Source organism: Etheostoma spectabile, chromosome 10 (genome assembly GCF_008692095.1).
Source record: "Etheostoma spectabile isolate EspeVRDwgs_2016 chromosome 10, UIUC_Espe_1.0, whole genome shotgun sequence".
In the NCBI taxonomy this organism is placed as follows: domain Eukaryota; kingdom Metazoa; phylum Chordata; class Actinopteri; order Perciformes; family Percidae; genus Etheostoma; species Etheostoma spectabile.
This window is the reverse complement of record NC_045742.1, coordinates 863157-871680: the sequence shown is the minus strand read 5'-3', so window position 1 is coordinate 871680 and position 8524 is coordinate 863157.

Below are 8524 nucleotides of genomic sequence, written 5' to 3'. Positions count from 1 at the left end.
GCTGTTGATATTTCTTCTACAAATTGAAAAATTGCATGTGGAGTTGTCCTATTAGCCCTGAAACCATCTTGCTGATCACAAAGTATATTATGTTTAGTAATGAAGCTATCAATCCTTGCCAGTCTTTGTAAACTCCCCAGCTAAACCGGGACCTACTCCAACAAAATAATCATTAAATTAATTTGCAGCTAAGTTCATGTCCTTAACCTCTATATAGTTTTTTTGTCAAGAAATAGTTAGAGTCTACTTTTTTGCTTTTATTATTCTTGATCATTTTATTCAGTACCTACCAGGTGTTTTCTTATATTACTTCTGTTGTCCTCTAGTAGTTTACTATAAAAATGATCATATCTTCTCATGATTCTGGTCAGTTTGTTTTTGTATATCTTTATTTATATTTATTTTTTGCTTCTTTTGTCCTCATCTTTAAAAACTCTTCATATAATACATTTTTCTTCTTCCATGCATTTAATATTCCGTTAGTTATCCACCAAGATGAAAAAAAAGAAAAATATTTATATAATATATATATATATATATATATATATATATATATATATATATATATATATATATATATATATATATATATATAACCGAGACATTTGCAACCCTGCACCGACCCCCCTCATTTCCCTGGGTGTTAGTGGGGATTGGAGACTAATGGTGTCAGCAGAATTAAATCTATCCTTTCTATCCGTCTGCACTTAAGTCCTTGCATATGGACACACCTAGACATTAGCCCTAATATGTCTTATAACAGGCAACACTTAGCCAGTGAGCATAGATGTGGAGACCGGCCAGTGAACAAACCCAGATTAGATCGCCCAGAAGCTGCAGCTACGGGTGGCTGACCAGCACATTGCTCATCGGTTTAAAATCGACCTCCGAGTAGACAGCCGCCAGCTTCTGCCTACAAGCTGCCCATGTGCCTCCTTGTGCCATAATGCAGGATCAGTCGTGGCAATCCTCCACCCTCATTAGGGAACACAGAGGGCCGCTGGTGCCGTCTAAAGCACAACTGGCAATTCACTGTTTTCTTCTCTTTGATAAACACAGTGTTTTCCTCCTTTAAAGCAAACTATGTCAATAATCTTTTGCTAATAGGTTCCATTTCTTGCATTACCACACTTGCTATCCCGTCTCCTCGCCTCGTGCCATAATTACAAACCGCCGTCTTGAAAAGTGATGGATCATCATAAAATCTGACCCTTGGATGAATGTGTTGCTCAAGCCATGCTCAAATGAGGAAAGAATAATCCTGAGGCAAGTTGTCAGATGCTTTACGTGTAGATGAGTTAACTGACCTTTCTCTATCACGAGGCAATATTAGCACAAACCATTATAACCTATCAAAGCCTGATGCTTATAGCCAATGCTCAGGGGTCCCTGAGCCTCACAGCGCTCCGGCTGAGAATTGCGTTTTCCCAGCCCTATCTCCACTATTACAGACTGCACTGTGTCAGGGGTTCTGTTTAACCTTGTGCAATGAGTTCTCTACCATACATCTATCACATATCATATCCGCACCCCCCCAAGGGTTAACCCTCCTTTTTGTATATAGTGTGTATCTGTAGGAGCTGTGGGTGTGTATGTGTGCCCCACTAACACGGAGACGAAGATGCATTGTACTGTTAATTATATAATCAATTCCATTACTTCTCAAAATGCAAATTAGCTAATTAAAAGGACCTGAACTTATAGAATTACCACTGATTGGCTGGCTAAGCACTATTACTGCCCTCTGGATACACCCTTATTAAGCTGTATTAACAGTGCCTTTTTCAGTATAACAGTAATAAAAAACATGAATTATAGCTATTCACAATTGTATAAAAAGAATGACAGAAAACCTAATATGTAGTTGCTTTCATTTAACCAAGATGAGCAAAAAGCAGCAGTAATATTCACAGTAATGGGTGTTAAAGTAACGTCAGACCAATTTGTGCTCACACTAACCTTTGCTTCTCAGAATGAAGCTGCTTATTTAAAACCACATTAACAGGCTTTTAGGCATTTCTTTCAGTCCGTTTTTCTCAGTCTGTGTGCTTGTTTGTCTCTTTAGTAAATAAAGCTTTGACTTTGTGTTCCTGCTCCCCTCATTCCTCGTTTCTCTCATCTCTCCCTCTGTGCTGTGAGCGCCCCCGCTGTAGTGGGAGCTGGCTGATGTGATGCAGTAATGGGTACGTCAGGGAGTGGTGGAAGAGGAAAGGGGGAGCTGGCTTGGTTTGGCACACAAGTCTGCCGAAATTATACATCAAGCAGCGGGGGGCAAATGAGCATTTACAGTATATTTGAGAGGTAGGCGATGTGTGTGTGTGTGTGTGTGTGTGTGTGTGTGTGGGCACTCACATGTGTGCAGTGTGTTTTCGGGAGGGAAGCATTAGATCCATCGGCACGCGTCTAGATGCTTACAGGCAGCTTACAGAGCAGCAGGGGGTTTGGGGTTTGTGGCAGGGGGTAGTGGAGAAGGAGGGGACGGGGTAAGACATGAGTGTAGGGGGGAGTGGAACGCTGGAGGGCTTGCAGAGGAATAGGGCACAGCTGGTTTTTAATTGAGTCTCCCCCCCCCTTACTACACAGCGTGTACATGTGCACACAAACACACACTCGTATTTTTACTCAGCAGTTTCCCAGCTGATGGCTCTGAGCAACTAAACATGTCTGGATGGCAGCAGCTTTTTGGTGGTGTGACTGACAAAGCCCTCCACCAATCAAGGCCTCTGACAGCTGCGCTCCCATGAATCTTAGGGTCAAGTCTCAACACGGGCCGAAACAGCCTGCCTCCCGCCTTACCTCAGCTTGTGATCTCAGCTGGGAGGACCAGCCACACACGCTATTCAAACTCGCGTTTTTCTGAATTTTATGGCTAGTCACAAGATATGACTCAGTCACTTAAAGAACTCATTTTCCAGGAGAAGTTTGTAAAACACTTTGTTTCACTTCTCAGGCAATTTTATGGGCATTTACTTTAGTATTTCATTGGTAGCCTACTGTTTTTTACTTGTATTCTTTTTGTCACACAGCCCAGAGTCAGAGCTTAGTCTTTCACCCCAAAACCACCCAACCAAAAATATTTGTACTGATTTGTAATACATTGAAAACATATAATGTCAAAGAAATGTATACTTGCCATGTAAAGAGCATGAAATTCTCTTTCATTGTAGAGAATTGCTGCTGTAACAAAGGAATTTCCCCGCTGTGGGATGAATAAAGTATCATCTAATCTAATCTAATCTAAACATTGCAGTGACTACATAACAGAGCTAAAAAGCAAGCCAGACTGCAGGAAGTGCTCTGTCACAGAGAGACAGCCTAGTAGCAGCTAACGCAGGAAACTGCTAGCTACAAAGCTAGCTGGGAGCTAACTAGCGCAAAGCAAAATGTATTTACTGATATTTCCCTAGTTGTTGTCTGTAATTGAAAAAATTACATTTTCAGTCGAGCCTAACTCTAACCTCTGCACACATTGTTATCTCTCTCTTTATAGAGCAGCATTCTGTACATACTGTTTAATTAAAATGTGGTGTGTCATCAAGTTATCACAACTTACAACAAGTATAGATCTGTTTTCCTTCTATGTTTCCAAAAATTACTCATAGAAAACAAGCTTATGGTGTTAATGCATCAGAAACATTAACTGCTTGGATTCAGTTGTTGTTCAGTGTTGGTCCATGTGATAAAAAGACGTGTGACTCTATATGGAAAAGATAGCAAGTCACAATAACGTTGGGATTTTCCACTGTGGGAACCAGTTTATGTTTACATGAACAGATTGCAAATGTAACACTTAATTAGCAAGATATAACGGTACTTATTCCACAGCCATTATCACTCTGTATTTTTACAAGAAAATATGTTTTCAGGACACATACTGTGCAGAGCAGTTGGTACTGTAAATGCATTGCAGTGTGATTACATAAGGTCCTTGGTTCAAATCCACAGCACAGCCGCCAAAGGAACGGTGAGAGAAATTGAAGTAAATGTTGCCCCACAAAATAAGAGCTTTCTTTACTCAGTGCAAACAGCTCGAGCTCTTATACCCATGATGCAGTGCAAGAACAAACAGTCAAACAAACAACATGAACGCTTCTTTGTTTTAATGAGTTGTGAGAAAAGATGTGATGTAAAGATTGAGAGAGATTGGATCATTAACTAGAATGCTGCTTTTCCTACATTTTAACCAGAATTTTCAAACATTTTTTCCTGTTCCAAGCCCCATAAAAAAAGATTTGAATCTTCAGCAATTTACGTGACTTATGTTTAAGGCTCACTCTTTTTTGGATGTTTACGCCCGGATGATGTAATGATGTGATGATACAATTATCTTCGTATCCAGTTACTACACAGTTCATTTTTGCACTTGGGTGCACACAGTATATTGTAACTTACTGCGGAGAATAACTCCACTGGTGGGGTTTTTAGTTTATAGGTGTCTTTGTGATGTAAGGGACTTGGTTTGGGAACCGCTTGGGACCTAAGGTTTGCCGGTTCAAGTCTCAGACGGATCAGGGGCCTCATTTATACCCGTGGCGTACGCACAAAAGAAGACTTACACTGCTCTTGTGTAAAATAAATCCAAATATTGCTGGTCGCGTGCCGACACCTGTCCCACTTCAAGTGAAGAAACACTTTCTCTGAATAGCGCTAGGCGTGTAGTTGCATCACCTTTAATATCGGACCATTTCTTCTTAATGTGGGCCATGGTCCGAGCTCTGAGGCTGTGGCGTTAACTGCGTCTGCAACATGATGTCACTCTGCAGCTGTTTTGGCGTTAGTAATGCCCACACCAGGCCCTCCAAACATATTTTCCTCTCGTCCAGCCCTCTAACAGGAACAACCACTTCACATTGAGTGAAAGTCCTTTGCTTTGTTTTCCTCTGTGCACATGATGTTGGTATGGATGAATATTAATATGGGGTGTTTCACTGACTATTCATGGGCAATTAGTGGTGTGACATGAAGCCGCCAAAGCTGTGCCACATTTAGAGTCGATTGTAAAATTAAAAATTGAATCCGGCGTAGGACGGTTTTATAAATCTGAATATTTCTGTGCGTACATCCTATGTACGCCACTGACGCAAATTCTCTGCCCAGGTACGGAGTTTGGACTGGTAGCTGAAGAGTTTCCAGTTCATTCCCTAGGCACTGCCAATGTGCCTTTGAGCAAGGCACCGAACCCCTAACATCTCTCCACATTTTATGCATTTCTGACATTTAAAAAAAATAGAACGAAAAGAAATAATTTTCCCAAAGGGAACAAAGAAAGAACATTACTATTATTAAGCAGTACATGGTAACAGTTGGTGCATTAAGTCACTAATATGCTCTTGGCCCATGGCGTCCTACTTCTTGACCACATCTGAATGCTGTCAGAAGCCACACACACACACACACACACACACACACACACACACACACACACACACACACCACACGCACACCACACACACACACACACACACACACACACACACACACACACACACACACACACTCGATAAGCCCATTCCGCTTCGTCTACACTTCTCTTCCACAGTGGAGGAGCTGACACCACATGACTGCTACCTCATTAGAGTCTTTAGCCCGTGAGCTAACAGGCCACGGAGACAGTGGGCCACGCCACAATTGCTAATTATAATAATAACAATAACACAGCCTTAGGATGCTACTTGCTTTTCTTTTCAATTAATTTTATCAGATGCACTCGAGGGGAAAGAAATGGAAGGGGTAGAGGGAGGGGGCAGCCGCCAGCACACGCTGGCTCTATAGGAGGGAAATGATGTGTTTATTCTACATACTTGGCCAGATGACAGGCTCTATAATTGCTGCCAAATGACAATGGCTGACCTGCCTTTGAGCCAAAATTATTACCGTATGACAATACTGTTGATGTGACTGATATTATTTACTGTAACCACCAGTTGCAGATAACTAAACCTGCTGTAATTTCCCAATACATTTGCAGATGTATAGGGCTGATTGTTGCCTAGCGAGGTCTTGTTGATGTACCCTGAAGTGCAAGAGAAGGGGACCCATAAACAGTTTGTTCTGAGTGGAAGCTGTGGCCATCTGTGAGATATTGCTTTTGATATTCCTCAACTCACACCCGGATCAGAGTTCAGCCTCTGCTATTTCATGTTATTATGTTTGGAATAGATAGCAGTCATCCACAGGTGCCTCTCCGACACAGATACTGTGCAGCTCCTAAATCAGTATAAAAATACACACTGACTCATAGCTAGATTGCTTTGTGATAATGTATTCAGGTATGATATGTATTTCCTGGAGAAATGTATAATTTATTTTGACACTTTTGTCAGCAGTATTACCATTTCTCGGCACATACTGTAACAAATGGGATAAAACAGTATTCTTGCTCTGCAATAACTCCAGGAGCATAATGCGGTCTACATTGTCGTATTGTATAGAATTTAGCTGAAAGATATCTCAGAAAACAGCTAAGTTAAAGGGGCGCTATGCAGTTTTGCATAGCACCTCACAGGTTAAATCCTAAATTACAGCTGGCAAACTTAAGCCAGCCAGCCAAGATAAGACAACTTTGGAGTTTATGCCTAAGCTTGTGCCCCCCCAGCTGCTGAACAAACACGTACCAGACACTAATCTGTCAACTGAGCGCACTGAGACTGGTTATGATGCATAAATGAAATGATCTTTTGGGTGGCCAGGTAATGAGGGCACAGCCAGGACTCGTATACTGTAAATGTGTTTGTCCTCTGCCAACATAACCTTTAGAGAGTAATCCAGATTTAGAATGGCAGTCTTGTTGTAAAGTGTTGATTTTCGACTTAAAAAAAAAGAAGACATTTACCATTCTTTGCAGCCTTGTTTTCATGGGGTTCTCTGGGTGCTCTGGTTTCCCTTCCACCATACAGACCTGCATGCTAGGTAACTGGGACTACAGTTGAAAATTAGCCAACTGGATAACACTGGCACGTATAAAACATGTTGATTAATTTGCATTGTCCTAAAAAATAAATCTTTAATACATATACTTCTGAAAGTAGGGGCATATCTATCAGTCAGCTTAATAAGCAGAGAATATAAAGGCCTATATAAAGGTCTTACTGCTTTATATGGCAACCCAACATTTCATTATACCATTATTAACAATACTTCACTCACAAAACATTAGTAAAAACTTATATACCCTTTATAAAGTCCCCCTTTTGTGAGGTAGTAGGGTAGCAATTTAACAAGGCCAGGAAGCAGGCCAGATTAAAGCTATCAACTATCACATATTCAGTAAGACAAAAGGACCAACAGGTACAGATGACTGTAGGGAGACATTGTCTCTGCTCTCATGTTATACTGCTCTGTCACGTTAAAGGTCCAGCCAAGACAGCCAGTGATAGTAACGATGTCTATCAAAGGTAAATTACGGTCGCTCTCTATGTTAAAATCCACTCTTCTTGCTTTACCTCTGTTCCTTACAGGGGGAAGCTACGGAAACGGGAAACGGGCCAACACAATGTTTTCACTCGCTTCCAAGTAGCAACTTAAGCAAAATAAAAAAAACCAATATCAAACACTTTCTACAACCACTGAAGACTCAAAGAGGATGCTTGTTAATGGAAAAGCAAAGATGACACATCCATCCGACTGAACTAAGAAACACAGAGAGAGGGATGAAAAAAATACTGTAAGGGAAAAAAAAGAAATCGATAATTAAGTAAATTAAGCCCTGTCTTATTTGCATGATCTCAATTAATGTGCGGTCCATGTAGCTGCGACAGGCACACACCAGAAATCAAATTAGCCGAGATGAGACGGCATCTGTCTTCGGCTCCCACGTCCCTCTGGACCGGCCGAGATGGCAGGGCTGGCTCCAAACAGCCCATTGTTTTCACAAGAGCCTGATGAATGGGTGGATGACAGCATGCTGTACGGCAGTCACAGGGACAAACTCAACTCTGGTCGAACACAGCGCAGCAGACATATTAGAGAACAAGATGGGGATTCAATTAACTGCCACGCTGTCAGTCACTTTGGTCTATGCGAGTGGATCGGGCAATGCAAGCATAAAAAGCCCAAGCATATTAATCCAAGGATTATGACATTTGTCCTGCTTTGACGCAAACGTTTGTAATAGGTCATCTTCATTGATTGGCCACTGATTAGCATTTCTAATTCAATTACACATTGCCATTCAGTTTGAATTGTACAGTGTACATAAGCATATTGGCTTGAATGGGAGATAAATCATGTTAGTCGGATATGTAAAAATATGATATTGACTTTATTAAACTGACGGCTGACCTTATGAGCCTGTTTGCATCTCGGGCCCCCTTCTAACTGTTCCAAAATGGAGGTAGGGCTTACTAATCAGTGACTTCCTTTAAATCACTTCTTAATACACATTTTTTATAGAATTGCTTTAATGTGAAGCCTCCTTTTTTATCATCTTTACCTTGTCTTTTTACTGAGTCATATTTGATGTCCTTTAAAGTTGCCCCATCTTCTGTTGTCACTATTACAATATATACTGTACTTATGTGTTTGT